The sequence below is a fragment of the Nicotiana tabacum genome, chromosome 21, assembly GCF_000715075.1.
Source record: "Nicotiana tabacum cultivar K326 chromosome 21, ASM71507v2, whole genome shotgun sequence".
In the NCBI taxonomy this organism is placed as follows: Eukaryota; Viridiplantae; Streptophyta; class Magnoliopsida; order Solanales; family Solanaceae; genus Nicotiana; species Nicotiana tabacum.
Window position 1 is genome coordinate 94,994,174 of NC_134100.1, and position 19,344 is coordinate 95,013,517.

General features: G+C 37.2%; 1 pseudogene; it reads left to right on the plus strand.

Moving 5' to 3' along the window:
- Positions 1-1,506: 1,506 nt before the first annotated feature.
- The window catches only part of LOC142175092 (early nodulin-93-like), a 48,885-nt pseudogene continuing 31,047 nt past the window's right edge, over positions 1,507-19,344 (plus strand).

Consider the following 19,344-nt stretch of genomic DNA (forward strand, 5'->3'; position numbering starts at 1 on the left):
ATATATATCTATACTCCGTGTCAAAAATATAGGGTTCAAATGAACCATTTTCCCAATGCTGCATCCGCCTCGCAGATGATAGAAGGGAATGTAGGAGAGATTTGTGGGTTGACTTTTGAGATAAATGAGGCAACTGAAATAATTAGTAGTTGAGATTAGAATGAGAATTTTCAAAAGAATAATTAGCTGGAGTTGCTTGCCACCTAATAACCAAGATTGTGGAGTTACTTATGAGAAGTCAGAAGAGAGGCGGACGGAGTATATAGTCAATGCGCTCAACCTTCCAATATTTTTGACAAAAAACATAAATACATATTTTAAATACACTAAAATTTAAACAAACATTAAATTCCCAAAACCATTGGCATCTCTTCTTGCACTCTCCAAACAATGGAACCAATGGAATTACCATCCAATGGATATCCTTAGATCATAGAAGTTACCACGATTAATGTTTGTATTTGATAGGACGCAAGTTATATTTTTTATTTTCTTTTGTTAAGAAGTTATTTTATGTTTGGTTACAACGTAAAATATTTTCCTTGAAAAAGAAAAAAATGACTTAGTTAACTTGTGCATAAATAGTTTTCTAACAACTATATATCTTAACCAACTCAAAAGTGTGTGTATATATATATATAAAACCAGCTTGCACGTAATTTAATTATTTTATTGAATATCCGTTACCGTATATAATATAAACATAGAATCAGATAACTTTGTTCACCAAATTTTAGGCAAATAAAAAAAATTACCTAGTGTGTTTGATTTCCGCCGGAGTTCGAACCTCAATCTTACATGAATTTCACCAACTTTAAATGCATCTTTGATGTATATTCTTGCTGGAAAAAAATACTTTACGATAATATTTTCTATCATGAACATAAATAATTTTCTCTTTTCCTTTTGCTGCCAGTCCATTATATCCAAGAATATAGAGTTTCCTCACCAATAAAGCCACCATAATTACAGAGTCCAACACGTACTCCTATGTCCAATACTTAATATTTAAAACCGCAGATTTAATTTTAATTTGGTTCATGTACCGACAAACCAATCTAACGAACCGACCCAACAGGAACCTGTCAATAAACTACTTATATAAGTACTCACAAGTTTTTAAAATTAAATCTGCGCTTATACTAAAACTATTAACGTCACTTTACGCATATCAAAAGAAGGCAATTTTATTTTTCTGTTATACCCACAGTATTTATTATTTATTTCAAATTATTTTTTTAAATCCAATAAAATATACATCAATTAATATGAGTATTATGGTAAATTATGCACTTCATTTATTATTTCTTAAGATACATGTGCCAGGTAAAAATGGAGGAGTACATAGTAAAGAGAAAGTGTGAAACAAAACAAGTGACTCGGACGTTGGAAATTATCCAAAACCATCAAACATCTTTTCCAAATTTTCAACACTGAAATGCCTATAAATATCCATTCTTGCAAATCAGCATTTACTGTCTTACATATCTTCTTCATAAGTTGGAAATTTTTAGTTCCAAATACAAACTAAAATGGCAAAGAATGTGAGTTTAGCTTCAGTGGACCAAAAACTAGCCATGGCTAAGCGTTGCTCTCATGGTACTTTGTCTTTCTTTGCTTGTACCACCTTGAATTTTCCATTAATTTGATCATCTAATGAATGTTTTAAATATCATGTTTGTATATACAGAAGGAGTAGTTGCAGGAGCAAAAGCAGCAGTTGTTGCATCAGTTGCAACTGCCATTCCAACTGTAAGCTACACTATCTATTTCAATACGTACTCCCTCGGAGCATAATAAGTGATCTTTTGGCCTTTTTATTTTGGTCTAAAATAAGTGTCATTTTACATAATCAAGAAAGAATTAATTTTTTAAAATAAGTATACCTTGTATAAATGAGAAAAACTTTTTAATTAATAATATAACTAATCCATTTAATCTATCTTGAGACATTGTTGATCTTAAGTAAGATTTTAATAATTTTAATTTTGAAAAACTTCTTTCCGCTGAGGCAACGCTACAGAAATCGTTAACATTATTCTATAAGCAATATAAACATTTGGAAAAGAATCAAGTCTTTTTATATGATTAATTATATCGATTAGAGTATCATCTCCTACATGTATTATTTCTCTTAAAACTTTTAATTCAGAAAATAAGTCTAAACTATCAATATTAGAGTGACTATTATGTTTCAAAGAACATTCAAGGTTAAGACAACTTTTCTTTAAGTTCTCATCATCTAGAGATCTCAACTTTTTTGCCACTAAATAGGAAACAAAAAATATTTTCATACGCTTCAAATTATTCAAATCTATTTTGAAGTGAAAAAATAGCTTGGTCTACTATGTATAAGAAGTAATCAACTCTAAAAAATTCTTCAAGAGACTTTGTAATTTCATTATCAACATTCTCATCAAATTGTTTCTTTCTATATATTACACGTTTATTACGAAATTCAGGTTCTATATTCAACTCATATGCAATTTTTTTAGCAGAAATCATGTTAGTTGAAAATCCTCCTTCTCTATATTTTTTTTGAAAAAAGAAATAAAACCCCTAAGTTGATCTATGGCAACATCGATATCCATCTTTTGATTATAAATGTTTGCTAACTGAATTAACTGCAAATAGTTTATCATACCAAATAGTCATACCGAGTAAAAAAACTCAAAAATTTTTAAACTCATAAGTTGCTAAACAACTAGCTTCACTTTTAGTTTTTGGATCCTTACTAACTTCTACTAATTTCAATAAAGCATTTCTTATTTGTGGAGATTAAAATCGTATTGCTTTAATACTTTCAATACGACTTTCCCAATGCGTTTGTGATAATGATTTAAGAGTTAGGCTGGGTACATTATCTTTTAAAACTTTTCATCGCTTAGTAGAAGAAGAAAATAGTGAATATATGCGTTGTACTACTCTAAAAAATAATATAGCTTTGGTACAAGAATTAGCCATATCACAAAGTACCAAATTTAGATTATGACAACCACATGGTGTATAAAATGATCTAGGATTTGTGTCGAGTAGTCTTTTTTGCACTCCTTGGTATTTTTCCTTCATATTGGATCCATTACCATATCCTTGTCCTCTTAAATTAATAGAAATGGCGTGGGATAGCCACTTTTTAATATGGTATTTAGTTTTTATCCAATATTTTTAATGCTAACCAAAAATAGCCATTACTCTATTAAAATTAATACGAAAAGACGTTGTTACCCTTTTTTTTATGAGTGCTGTGTAAATATTAATGACATGGTGTCCTTAACATTTACACAGCACACATGAAGTCAAGGACGCCATGTCCTTAACATTTACACTGCACATACGAAGTTAAGGACATGATGTTCTAAAGTTTAACAACGGAAGGTGCAAATACAGGGCACTTTGTACTTAATATTTACACTGTATTCATGAAGTTAAGGACACCATGTCCTTAATATTTACACAACACTCATAAAGTTAAGGACACTATGTCCTTAATATTTACACCGCACACATGAAGTTAAGGACACCATGTCCTTAACATTTACATTGTACATATGAAGTTAAGGACATGATGTCCTAAAGTTTAACAACGGAAGTGCAAATACATGACACTTTGTCCTCACTATTTACACAATATTCATGAAATTAAGGACACCATGTCCTTAATATTTACACAACACTCATAAAGTTAAGGACACTATGTCCTTAACATTTACACTGCACATATGAAGTTAAGGACACCATGTCCTTAACATTTACACTGTACATATGAAGTTAAGGACATGAGGTCCTAAAATTTAACAATAGAAGGTGCAAATACAAGTTAAGGACATTATGTCCTTAACATTTGCACTGCATACATGAAGTTAAGGATGCCATATCCTTAACATTTACACTGCACATATGAAGTTAAGGACATGAAGTCCTAAAGTTTATGTCACGACCCAATTTCACCTATTGATTATGATGGCGCCCAACACTACAGATAGGCAAGCCAACAAATGAATTAAACATATATCAATTATTTTCAGAATAGTTTTCTAAGTAATTTTATTAATTTTCTAGAAATATTAAATAAATTTGAAAAGATACTGATTAACTTAAATCTAAGAAAATAATACAATACCGAATTCTACCAATGTGTGTGCCAAGACCTTGTGTCACAAGTGTATGAGCATCTAGTAGATTATACAAACTCCAAATACTGTCTGAAATAAAAATAGACAGAATAAAATGCAAGAAGATACACTGGTAGCTGCAGAACGGCTCAGAAAGGCAGCTCATCACTACGCCTCTGGATAACGTGGATGTGCAATGATAGGCCCTCCACTAGTGCCTGTCTTAGATCCTGCACAAAAAATGCAGCAAGTGTAGTATGAGTACGTAAACAACGTGTACCTAGTAAGTATCAAGTCTAATCTCGAAGTGGTAGAGACGAGATGGTCGACTTTGGCACTCACTAAGGGTCAACAATATTAAATAGAATAAAATAGAATTTATTTAACTCAGCATGATTCACAAAGACAACAATAATTTTATTTAATCAGCAGAAATAATTAAATTCCCTCAAATGCAATAATTCTCAATATATTAATTAAATTTCTTCAATTCCAATAAATTTTCAATTTATCAATTAGCTTTACAAGCTTCAATAAACTATCCAAGTATCGTGTAATTATTATTATTAGGCACGATTTCTGCCTGAGGACGTACGGCCCGATCCAGAGTGTCGTGTACACTGCCGAGGGACGTGCGGCGCGATCCATAGATGCATCTATCCTGCCGAGGTATTCGGCCCGCTCCACAAGAAAGGAGGACATTTTTTATGTACCTCCAGAAGGAGAGTATATTTATTATAAGATAAATTCGGGAGGAAGAACAATTTCTCTTAACAATTAATTAATTTAAACAGAAAATCAAGCATATGAGATTTTCATCCTTTAATATTTTTATCTAACAATTCACAATATATACCAGTTTATGAGTCCAATGATTTCCATTCACAAGAATTACCCTTTTCATTCAATTACGAGTCCAACCATACCAGTTTCACTCAAATCCGACTCCGAATCGATACCGAAATCTCAAACTTTATTATATTTCCTAACAATTCACATATTATATATCAAATAATTCAATTAAATAAAGAATACAATTTACACAAGTAATTCATGCTTTGTGTCATAAACTACCCGGACTTTAGCATTAATAGTAGCTACGCACGGACTCTCGTCACCTCGTACGTACGTAGCCCCCACAATTAGCAACAATTATTACTTTAATTACCTATTGGGTAATTTTCCCCTCACAAGATTAGACAAGAGACTTATCTCGTCTTGCTCCAATTTAATCCCCTAGTAGGCCTTTTCCTCGATTATCCAACTTTGGTTGGCTCGAATCTAACCAAAAATAATTCGATACAATCACTAAAAATTATAGAAATTAATTTCATAAGAAAATACTACATTTTTCAATAAAAATCTGAAATTTACTCAAAATATAGCCCGTGGAGCCTACGTCTCGGAATCCGATGAAAGTTATAAAATACGAACGCCCACTCAACCATGAGTCTACCCATACCAAAATTCATTAATTTCGATAACAATTCGGCCCTCAAATCCTCAAATTTATCCAAGAGGGTTTTCAAACTTTTCCAACTTAATTCACCAATTAAATGATAAAAACAATGATGGATTCGGGTAATTTAACCAATATTGAGTTAAGAACACTTACCCCGTTGTTTTCTCTGAAAATCTCCCAAATATCATCCAAATCCGAGCTCCAAATTGTTAAAAATGGAAAATGGGATGAAGTCCTATTTTCAGAACTTAAACTCTCTGCCCAGTGATTTCTTTTACGCGATCGCGAACTTCCTCACGCGATCGCGTAGCACAAATTTTTTTGCCCAGAAAATAACCCTAAGCGATTGCAAACAATGCCACGCGATCACGATGCACCAGGTTCCAACTCTATGCGATCACATCCCTCCTCACGCGATCGCATAGAGCAAACGCGTGGTCCACTTCCTCTCCAGTATCCCTTATGCGATCGCAAACAATGCCATACGATTGCGATGCACAGACTGGCCCAACCTACGCAATCGCGAACTTGCCCACGCGATCGCATAGAGCAAATTTCCAGCTGCCCAAATTACCTTACGCGACCGCGTACCCATCTTCGCGATCGCGAATAAAGTCTGAAACACCAGCAAACAACAGTTACCAGCAGTGCCAAAGTGAAGGAAAAACAATCTGAATACCATCCGAAACACGCCCGAGCCCCTCGGGACCTCAATCAAATATACCAACAAGCTTAATGAAACTCAAAATTTTCAACTTCTACATTCGATGTCGAAACCTATCAAATCAAGTCTGATTGACCTCAAATTTTTGCATACAAGTAATAAATGACATAAAGGAGCTTAAAAATTTCAGAATTGGATTCCGACTCCGATATTAAAAAGTCAACTCCCCGGTCAAATTTCCAAACTTAAATTCCTATTTTAGCCATTTCAGGTCTAATTTAACTACGGACTTCCAAATAAAATTTCGAACATGCTCCTAAGTCCACAATCACCATACAGAGCTGTTGGAATCGTCAAAATTTTATTCAGGGGTCGTTTTCTCAAAATATTGATCGAAGTCAAACTTGACTTTTTAAAGCCAACTTAAGGAACCAAATGTTTTGATTTCAATCCAAATACTTCCAAATCCCGAACCAACCATCCCCGCAAGTCATAAATCATTAAAATTACATACGGAAAATTTTATTTTAGGGAACAGGGTTCTAAAAGTCAAAATGACTGGTTGAGTCATTACAATTTAACAACGAAAAGTGCAAACACAGGACACTTTGTCCTTAATGTTTACATAGTATTCATGAAGTTAAGGACACCATGCCCTTAATATTTACACAACACCCATGTCTAACACAAGGGTATTTTCGTCCGGGCGGATAAAAATTTATTTAGCACCGGCTAAAGAGTAAATACAATTTAAACAATGGCTAAAGAGTAAAGACATCTCTAATTACTGGCTAATTGTGCACTTACCCCCTTAAATTATCAATATCAAGTCCAATATTCTTTTTATCTCATCTACAATAACTTCAAAAAGACCTTTTCCACTTGTTACATCAACTTTTAAAAACTCTACAAAAACATATTCAGTAATTCTTACTGGAGTTACAGTGATGTCGACACTCCGTAATATAAAAGACATTTATTCTTGATGACTTGCATCTGGAGTGCAATCAAGTATGATTGAGAAGTACTTTGTTTCTATAGTTTTGTGACACCAAATTATAGGTCTGAAATTTGTGTATCATTTTGTCAATAATTTATTCTTAATTTCACTAGCTAATAAATTTATTAATTCATTTTATATATTATGTCTAATGTAATGATTATGAATTTTATCATGCTTAATTCGGCGAACATGTTCATGCATGATTGAATCAAATTCTGCAATCATTTCAATTAGACTCAAAAACTTTTCGTTACTTTCTTGATAGGTCTTTTCATTTTCCCCCCATGCCAAATTATGTTTTTCAAGAGTTTTTATCACAACAATAATTCTTGATAATACATTTTTCCAGTACTCTCTATCTCTATTGATTTGTTCTTGAACATCTTTATCAATTGTTTTACTTTTTTGCAATCTCATTTCTAAATCAATCCATGCACCCATATTAATAATATGCTCTTTTGATGTTTCATGAGCTTTGAGCTTATCACTTATATTTCTCCAATCATTACTACCATCACTAGCTAATTTACTGCTACAAAAGCTAGAAGTCATATTAAATAACTTACAACAAAAATAAAATACCTTATCCAAATTTTTAGAGTACACTTACCATCTTCTTTCATGTCTTTCTCCATTAGCCAAATTTTGAATATAATTTGTGGTAGAAAAATGTTTAAAGAATTTATCCTTTGAAAAATCTATGTTAGTAATTTTAATTGGCCCCTTTTCTATTAATAGATTTCTCAGCTTTGTATTTATACTAGTCCATTGACTTAGATCATATATGTTCCTAGGAGTATAATTATCCAACTTATTTAGAACTTCTTATTTTTCTTGAGGATATATGTTAGGTTTCTCGCCAATTCTCCTCCTTCCTCTTCTTCTTAAATTTTATTATTGTCTATCTCAATTATATTAATGATTTGTTCATCTATCATAAAATCTTCCACATTTTCTGATTTAGAATGTTTACTATTCGGTACAAATTTATCAAGTGCTCCTTTTTGGGATTGTATTAGAGTTTCAATCATTTTCCTTTTTGACGTTTTGAACATCTGGATTCATATTTTCTAGTTGACATATTAAAACTCTAATAAATAACTAAAAAGATAATATATATATATACTATCACAACCCAAAATTCCCACCTTCAGGATCGTGATGGAGCCTAACATTTCACTTCCTAGGCAAGCCAACGTTAAAATAATCTTAACTATTTTAAAGCAAATTTAATTAAATAGAAGTCAATTACTGAAATAAAATGCAGAAGACCATAAATACCGAATTATCAAAATACATCCCCGAATCTGGTGTTACAAGTGCACGAGCTACTAGAATAATACAAATAAAGGTCTGAATAAAATTCAAGTTGTTTGAAAGATAATACACAACTGAGATAAGATAGAAGGGGACTTCAGAACTGCGAACGATGTGCAGTTATACCTCAAGTCTCCTCTGAGTAGCTGAATCCGAGCACGTCAATGGTACGCTACTGGGACCAATTCCAAAATCTGCACAAGAAGTGCAGAGTGTAGTATGAGTATAACCGACCCCATGTACTCCGTAAGTGCCGAGCCTAACCTTAACGAAGTAGTGACGAGGCTATGACAAAACACGTACGTAAACAAACTGTACAAGTATATACAAATACGAAGCAACCATAAAACAATAAATAACACTTTATAAATTTGAGAGGGAACATGCAAAAGGGGTTGATATAATAATTTCAGCAGGAAAATTATTAGTTAGCAGCCAAATAATTCCTCAACAATAAAATAAGGAATTGATAATATGAAAATGGCACGGCACTACCCTTCGTGTTTTTACTCTCATTCCTCCCATAAATTGATAAATAAGTGATAATAATTGGTACAACATCACCCTTTGTGCTTTAATTCTCTTTTGGCACGCCATCACCCTTTCTGTTTTTAAACTTTCTGAAAATGACACGGTATCACCCTTCGTGCTTTTACACTCACAAATGGCACGACAACACCCTTCGTGCTACACTCCTTACCATGCCAATGATATTATAAATAATAAAAATGGCACGACATCACCCTTCGTGCTTTTCATTTTTGGGTCCCACGTCTCGAATCTCGGAAAAACTTATGAAATCCGAACACCCATTCCGAGATGAGTCCAACCATACAAAAATTACTAAATTCCGATGTCAAATGGACCTTCAAATCTAAATTTTTCGTTTTGGAAAGTTTTATAAAATTCCGATTTCTTCCATCTAAATCAGAAATAAATGATGAATATAGACATGGATTTATGAAATATAATCACTTTTGGCTATAGAACACTTACCCAATTCAAAGTCGTGAAAAATCCCTTTGGAATCGCCAAAATCCGAGACTCAAAACTCAAAAATTAGTAAAAATGGCTAAAACCCAATTTTTATGTATTCTGCCAAGCTGTTTCGTATCTGCGGACCAAATTCCGCATCTGCGGTCGCGCTCTTCTACGAATGCCCATCCGCTTCTACGAGGCATGGCTCACTTCTGCGGCGAAGACTTCGCAGAAGCGAAGGCACCAGAAGCAACAACTTCCAGATTTTGCTTAAGTCCAATTTTTGTTCTGATTTCGATTCGAATCACACTCGGGGTACTTGGGACCCCGTCCGAATATACCAACAAGTCCCATAACATAATACGGACTTACTCGGGATCTCATATCATGTCAAACAACGCTGGAATTATAATTTACACCTCGATTCGAATTTTGAGTTTAAAATTTTTGAATTTACAAAACTTGTGCCTAAACATGTTGACTGAATCTGGAATGACTTCAAATTTGGCACACAAGTCATAAATGACATAACAGAGCTATTCCAATTTCCAAAATCGGATTTCGACCCCGATATCATAAAGTCAAATCCATGGTCAAACTTTGGAAATCTTTAGCCTTTAAATTACTAGTTTCCGTTAAATGGTCATAACTTGAGCCAGGGACCTCCAAATTAAATTTTGGGGTATACGCCCAAGTCCCAAATCACAATACGGACCTACCGAAACTGTCAAAATACCGATCTGGGTCGATTTGCTAAAAATATTGACCAAAGTCAACTCAGTTGAGTTTTAAGGCTCTATTTCACATTTTAATCCATTTTTTACATAAAAACCTTTAGGAAAATTATACGGACTGCGCACGCAAGTCATGGAATGATAAATAGTGCTTTTCGAGGTTTTAGAATACAAAATTAGTTATTAAATTTAAAGATGACCTTTTGGGTCATCCATTCTCCACCTCTAAAACAAACTTTCGTCCTTGAACGAAATTAGAAAAGTACCTGAGCTGGTGAAAAGGTGTGGGTATTTACTTCGCATGTCTGACTCGGACTCCCAGGTAGATTCTTCTACCGGCTGATCTCTCCATTGCACCCTAACTGAAGGATAATTCTTAGATCTTAACTATCGGACCTGTCGGGCTAGAATTACTACCGACTCATCTTAGTAAGTCAAATCCTTGTCTAATTGTACTGAGCTGAAATCTAACACATGGGACGGATCACCATGATATTTTCGGAGCATAGACACATGGAACACTGGATAAATCGCTGATAAACTAGGTGGTAATGCAAACTTGTAGGCTTCACCCACCCTTTCAAGAATTTTGAAGGGTCCTATATACCTAGGGCTCAACTTGCACTTTTTCCCAAACCTCATTACACCTTTCATAGGTGAAACCCGGATGTCACGACCCAAAATTTCCACTTTCGGACCGTGATGGCGCCTAACATTTCACTTACTAGGCAAGGCAATGTTAGAATAATATTAGTCATTTTTAAACAATTTTTAAATTTATAAATAATAAAGAACAATTATGGAAGTAAGGTCTGAAATGTAGTGAATATTCCATACTAATAACGGTGTCTAAATACCATCCCAGAATTGGTGTCACAAGTGCACGAGCTTCTAAAATTATACAAATAAAGGTCTGAATAAAATAAAGCTGTCTGGAAATAAATACACAGCTAAAGTAAAGTAGACGGGGACTTCAGAACTGCGGACACTGTGCAGTTATACCTCAAGTCTCCTCTGGTAGCTGAAATCCGAGTAAGTCTATGGTACGCCGCTGGGACCAACTCCAAAATCTGCACAAGAAGTGCAGAGTGTAGTATCAGTACAACCGACCCCATGTACTGGTAAGTGCTGAGCCTAACCTCGACGAAGTAGTGACGAGGCTAAGGCGGGTCACTTACATTAACCTGTACGCAATATTAGTAACAACAACAAATAATAAAAATAAATCAAGTAACTCATTTAATATAATTGAAGCCAACTCAGCAGTCATAACCAATTATCATTTCCATCAATTTTGTTGCAGCGTGCAACCCGCTCTCACAATATATTCATATTCAATTCTGTTGCGGCGTGCAACTCGCTCCTCCAATATATTCATTTTAATTAAGTCTGTTGCGGCGTGCAACCCGATCCTCCAACATATTCATTTTAATCAAGTCTGTTGCGACGTGCAACCCGATCCTCCAATATATTCATTTACCAATTCTCATAGAAGAGCTGTATTTGATAGGTTAATTCCCCAATTCTCATAGAAGAAATTACCACGATAAATGCAACAATTAATATAAAATTACAAGACAACAAACACACAATATATGATTTAATTATGAAACAAACAATGACAAATAACAATTTATTATGGACATCAGGGAGAAAATAGGCAGTTTAATATTTAATATGCTAAATTTCAAGTAGCAATTAATGCACATAATTCAAATAAGCATGTATCATTTATTACAGGAATTCAAGAATTAATATTTGACAAGGAATTATGAGTGAAATAATTAATATAATAATTCATTCATGATTTAAAATAATTTATGATTTTCAAATAATTATGCAAATAATTAATTCGACGATGTATAGACACTCGTCACCTCACCTATACGTCGTTCACATGCAATTCACATAACAAATAATTTAAGGGTTCTATTCCCTCAAGTCAAGGTTAACCACGATACTTAACTCGCTTTGAAAATTCCAATCAATTACTCGACTACAACCTTTCCTTTTAAATTTGTCTCCAAAAGCTTCAAATTTATTCACAAACAATTCGATATACTCAATACGAATCATAGGAATTAATTCCATATAAATTTAATAATTTTCCAGATAAAATCCGAAATTCATATAAATATTCGACAGTGGGACCCACATCTCAAATCTCGGAACAACTTACGAAATCCGAACACCCGTTTTGATTCGAGTTCAACCATACAAAATTTATCCAATTCCGATGTCAAATGGACCTTCAAATCTTAAATTTTCGTTTTTGGAAGATTTATAATAATCTGATTTTTCTTCTATAAATTCACGGATTCATGATATAAATGAGTATGAAATCATGAAATATAATCAATATAGGATAAGGAACACTTACCACAATGTTTACCCGTGAAAATCGCCCAAAAATCGTCCAAACCGAGCTCAAAAATGAAAAAGCGTTGAAAATGGGACGAATCCCATTTTCCAGAACTTAAGTTCTGTTTCTGGAACTTTTACCCTTCGCGAACGCGGTCAGTGCCTCGCGTTCGCGAAGCACAAATTCCGGCTGACCAATTTTACTCTTCGCGAACGCGAGGGCTACTTCACGAACGCAAAGCTTGCTTGGCTTGGCTTTCGCGAACACGATATGCCCTTCGCGATCGCGAAGGCAATTTTCCTGGCTAGCCCCTTTCCCTTCGCGAACGCGTGTCTTCTATCGCGAATGCGAAGTTTCGCACCTCAAGCCTTCGCGAAAGCGTTCACTCTATCGCGAACGCGAATCACAAAATATGCCAGCCTTAATTTGCTCTTCGTGAATGCGAGACTCCCCTCGCGAACGCGAAGAAGGAAACCAGAAGCAGGTTTCTTCAGTTTCCTCAAGTCCAAAAATGATTCGTTAACCACCCGAAACCAACCCGAACCCTCGGGGTTTCAAACCAAACATGCACCCAAGTCCTAAAACATCATACGAACTTGCTCGCGTGATCAAATCGCCAAAATAACACCTAGAACTACGAATTGGACACCAAATCAAAGGAAGTTTTCAAGAAAATTTTAAAAGTTATATTTTTACAACCGGACATTCGAATCACGTCAAATCAACTCCGATTTTCATGAAATTCGGCAGACAAGTCATAAATATTATAGTGGACCTATACCGGGCTCCGGAACCAAAATACGCACCTGGCGTAAATAAATCTAACATCAGTAAATTCTTAAAAATCATTAAGCTTCAAACTTTTAATTTTTCATCAAAATTCCATATCTTGGGCTAGGGACCTCGAAATTTGATTCCGGGCATACGCCAAAATCCCAAATCACGATACGGACCTAGTGGAACTGTCAAAATACTAATCCGAGTCCGTTTGCTCAAATTGTTGACCAAAGTCAACTTAGTTGAGTTTTAAAACTCCATTTCACCTTTTAATCCAGTTTTCACATAAACAATTTCCGGAAAATTGTACGGACTGCGCACGCAAGTCGAGGAGTGATAAATAGTGATTTTTGAGGTCTTAGAACACAAAATTACTTATTAAAGTTAAAGATGACATTTTGGGTCATCACATTCTCCACCTCTAAAATAAACGTTCGTCCTCGAACGGAGTTAGAAAAAGTACCTGAGCTGGTGAATAAGTGTGGATATTTACTCCGCATGTCCGACTCAGACTCCTAGGTAGATGCCTCTACTGACTGACCTCTCCATTGCACTCGAACTGAAGGATAACTCTTAGACTTCAACTGCCGGACCTGCCGGGATAGAATAGCCACCGGCTCCTCCTCGTAGGTCAAATATTTGTCCAATTGGACTGAGCTGAAATCTAACACATGGGACGGATTACCATGATATTTTCGGAGCATAGACACATGGAACACCGGATGAACCGCTGATAAACTAGGTGGTAATGCAAGCCTGTAAGCTACTTCACCCACCCTTTCAAGAATTTCAAAAGGTCCAATATATCTAGGGCTCGACTTGCCCTTCTTTCCGAACCTCATTACACCTTTCATAGGTGAAACACAGAGCAATATTCTTTCTCCAACCATGAATGCAATATCACGAACTTTACGGTCGGCATAAATCTTTTGCCTAGACTGAGTTGTACGAAGTCGATCCTAAATAACTTTGACCTTATCTAAGGCATCCTGTACCAAGTTGGTACCCAACAACCGAGTCTCTCCTAGTTCAAACCAACCAATTGGCGATCGGCATCGCCTTCCGTATAATGCCTCATATGGAACTATCTGAATTCTCGACTGGTAGCTATTATTATAAGCAAACTCCGCAAGTGGCAAGAATTGATCCTAAGAACCTCGAAAGTCTATAACACAAGCGCGAAGCATATCTTCCAATATTTGGATGGTGCGCTCTGATTGTCCGTCTATCTGTGGATGAAATGTTGTACTCAACTTAACTTGCGTGCCTAACTCACATTGTACAGCCCTCCAGAAGTGTGAGGTAAACTACGTACCTCGATCTGAAATAATAGACACGGGCACACCGTGAAGGCGGACAATCTCACGAATGTAAATTTCAGCTAACCTTTCTGAAGAATAGGTAACTGCCACTGGAATGAAATATGATGACTTGGTCAACCTGTCCACAATGACCCAAACTGCGTCAAATTTTCTCTGAGTCCGTGGAAGCCCAACAATAAAATCCATAGTGATACGCTCCCACTTCCACTCAGGAATTTCTAACTTTTGAAGCAAACCACCAGGTCTCTGATGCTCGTATTTAACTTTCTGACAATTCACACATCGAGCTACATATGCAACTATATCCTTCTTCATTCTCCTTCACCAATAATGTTTCCATAAATCTTGATACATTTTAGCGGTACCTGGACGAATAGAATACCTGGAACTATGTGCCTCTTCCAGGATTAATTCACGAAGCCCGTCAACATTAGGCACACAAATACGTCCCTGCATTCGCAGAACTCCATCTTCCCCCACAGCAACCTGTTTGGCATCACTGTGTCACACTGTGTTCTTAAGGACAAGTAAATGAGGATCATCATACTGTCTCTCTCTGATATGCTCAAATAAAGAAGACCGAGCGACTGTGCAAGCTAGAGACCGACTGGGTTCTGAAACATCTAACCTCACGAACTGATTAGCCAAAGTATGAATATCTGTAGCTAATGGCCTCTCACCAACCGGAATATACGCAAAACTGCCCATACTCACATCCTTTCTACTCAAAGCATCGGCCACCACATTGGCCTTTCCGGGGTGATACAAAATGGTGATATTATAGTCTTTCAATAACTCCAACCATCTTCTCTGCCTCAAATTAAGATCTTTTTGTTTGAACAGATACTGTAGGTTATGATAATAAGTAAATACCTCACACGAGACACCGTGGAGGTAATGCCTACAAATCTTTAGTGCATGAACAATTGCTGCCAATTCTAAGTCATGAACATGATAATTCTTCTCGTGAACTTTCAACTGCCGCGACGCATATGCAATCACCCTGCCATCTTGCATTAATACTGAACCAAGCCCAATATGAGATGCGTCACAATATACCGTATATGATCCTAACCTGTGGGTAATACCAACACTGGCGCCGTAGTCAAAGCAGTCTTGAGCTTCTGAAAGCTCAACTCACCCTCGTTTGACCATCTGAATGGGACACCTTTCTGGGTTAGTCTGTTCAATGGGCTTGCTATAGATGAAAACCCTTCCACGAACCAGTGATAATAACTTGCCAAACCCAGGAAACTCTGGATCTCTCTAACTGAAATAGGTCTAGGCCAATTCTGAACAGCCTCAATCTTCTTAGGATCCACCTTTATGCCTTCTGCCGATACAACATGCCCCAAAAAGGCAACTGAGTCTAACCAAAACTCACATTTTGAAAATTTGGCATATAACTGATTATTCTTCAAAGTATGAAGCACACTCCGAAGATGTTGCTCATGCTCCTCCTGACAGCTGGAGTAAATCAAGATATCATCAATGAATACAACCATAAAAGAATCCAAATAGGGCTTGAACACCCGATTTATCAAATCCATAAATGCTGCTGGGGGATTTGTCAACCCAAATTACATCAATGCCTATACTGAGTCCAGAAAGCTGTCTTAGGGACATCAGATGCCCTAATCTTCAACTGATGGTAACCAGACCTCAAATAAATCTTTGAAAATGCCTTGGCACCCTGAAGCTGATCAAATAAGTCATCAATTCTTGGCGGCGGATATTTGTTTTTGATAGTGGCCTTGTTCAACTGCCGATAATCTATACACATCTACATAGAACCATCTTTCTTCCTTACTAATAATACTGGTTCACCCCAAGGCGAGACACTAGGCCTAATGAATCCCTTATCAAGCAAGTCTTGTAACTACTCCTTCAATTCTTTCAACTCCTGCGGGGCCATACGGTATGGTGCAATAGAAATGGGCTTAGTTCCCGGAGCCAAATACAGAAGTCAATATCTCTATCGGGTGGCATCCCCGAAAAATTTGCAGGAAATACTCCTAGAAATTCACTAACAACTGGTACTGAGTCCATAGAAGGAACATCCGCATTGGGATCACGAATATAAGCCAAGAAGGCTAGACACCCTTTCTCGACCATACGCCGAGCTTTCATATAAGAAATAACCCTGCTGGCAGAATGACCAGGAGTTCCTTTCCACTCTAACTGAGGTAACCCCGGCATGGCTAGGGTCACTGTCTTGGCATGACAATCTAATATAGCATGATAAGGGGACAACCAATCCATACCCAAGATGACATCAAAATCTACCATATCAAGAAGTAGAAGATTCACACTAGTCTCAAGACTACCAATAGTAACCACACACGAATGTAGACATGATCTACTGCAATATAGTCTCCCACCGGTGTAGATACACACACAGAAGCACTCAGAGAATCACAAGGCACAACCAAATATGAAGCAAAATAGGAGGAGACATAGGAGTAAGTAGATCCTGGATAAAATAGAATTAAAGCATCTCTATGGAAAACTGGAATAATACCTGTGATCAACACATCAGATGACTCGGCCTCAGGCCTAGCTGGAAAAGTATAAAATCGGGGCTGAGCCCCACCACTCTGAACTACGTCCCTGGGACGGCCTCTAACTAGCTGGCCTCCACCTCTAACGGTCTGACCTCCACCTCTAATGGCCTGACCTCCGCCTCTAATGGCCCGACCTCTACATCTAGCTGCCTGACCCCTACCTCTAGCTAGCTGAGCATGCGATGAAGGAACCACTGCTGGTCTGGCATGAGAATCCTGCCAAGATCTATTACTCGCTAATCTAAGGCAATACCTCCTGATGTGACCAATGTTCCCACACTCATAACACCCATCCTGATGCCATGGTTGCTGAAGCTGACCCAAATGGGCCGAATAACCGCTGTAGTAACTTTGGAGTGGCGGTGCACTGATAGGAGCTGAATATGCACCAAATGCTAGCTGCCCAGAGTAATGCATAATAGGACCGTGACTCCCTGAAGCACCGGGAGATACATGAAGTGCTAAATGAAACGGTATGGGAGGATGACCCCTACCAAAATTACTCCTGCCTCCATGCGAGGCCCCACTAAAACCACCGAACTGACGAGGCCTCTTATCAGACCTCTGCCATCTCTCTTGTGTAAGAACCATCTCGACCCTCCTCGTGACATTAGTAGCTGCCTAAAAAGAAATTTCATTTCCGGTCTCTTTTGACATCTGAAGCTTGATAGGGTAAGTGAGTCCCTCAATAAACCTCCTCACTCTCTCTCCCTTGGTAGATAGTAAAAGGAGAGCATGACGGGCCAAATCCACAAAATGGGACTCATACTGAGTAACAGTCATACTGTCTTGCTGTAGACGCTCAAATTGCTTTCGGTAATCCTCCCTCAGTATGATAGGAAGGAACTTCTCCAGAAATAGATGAGCGAACTGCTCCCAAGTAAGTGTAGGCGATCTGACTGGTCTAGTGAATATATAATCCCTCCACTATCTCCTGGCAGAGCCTGTCATCTGAAATACAGCAAAATCAACCCCATTGGTCTCAACTATACCCATGTTCCGCAGCACCTCATGGTAGCATTCTAGATACTCCTGTGGGTCCTCAGAAGGTGTACCACTGAAGTGGACTGGAAAGAGCTTGGTAAACTTATCCAGTCTCAATAAGGGCTCAAAAGACATGGTGGGCCTATCACCGGTCTGTGCCGCAACAATTGGCTGAACTACCCCAACTGGCGGGGCTGCTGGAGCCTGATTCTGGGGAGCCATCTGCTCCGGAGCGGGAGTAGTGGGAGTTTGTGTTCCTCCCCCAGCCTGTGAGATGGCTGGCGCCACTGGAAATGTACCATTCTGGGCCACGCCCTCCATAAGACTCACCAACCATACTAGAGCGTCCTGAAGCACTAGAGTGGCTATGAATCCTTCCAGGACCTGAACTGGCCCAACTGGTACATTCTGAACTGGAAATTCCTCCCAAAGATCCACCTGAGGTTCTACAACAGGTGTAGCTACTCGAGCTTTGGACTGAGCTCTACCTCTGCCTCTGCCTCGGCCTCTAGCACGACCTCAGCCTCGACCTCTACCCCTGGCCATAGTTGTCACCGGGGGTTCTGGTCCCTGTCCATCGGTAGATGTATTACGTGTTCTCCCCATTTGCGAGAGAATAAGAGTAGAATGTTTCAATCTTCGATGATAGAATAAAATCGCACGATAGAATAAGAAAGAAGTGATATTGTTCCTAAACTTCATAGACTTTGAGAGATAAGTACAGACGTCTCCGTACCGATCCTATAGACTCTACTGAGCTTTCTCCTGACTCGTAGGACCTATGTAACCTAGTGCTTTGATGCCAGCTGTCACGACCCGAAATTCTCACCTTCGGACCGTGATGGCGCCTAACATTTCACTTGCTAGGCAAGCCAACATTAGAATAATATTAGTCATTTTAAAATAATTTTTAAATTTATAAATAACAAAGAACAATTGCGGAAGTAAGGTCTGAAATATAGTGAATATTCCATACTAATAACGGAGTCTAAATACCATCCCAGAATTGGTGTCAGAAGTGCATGAGCTTCTAAAATAATACAAATAAAGGTCTGAATATAATAA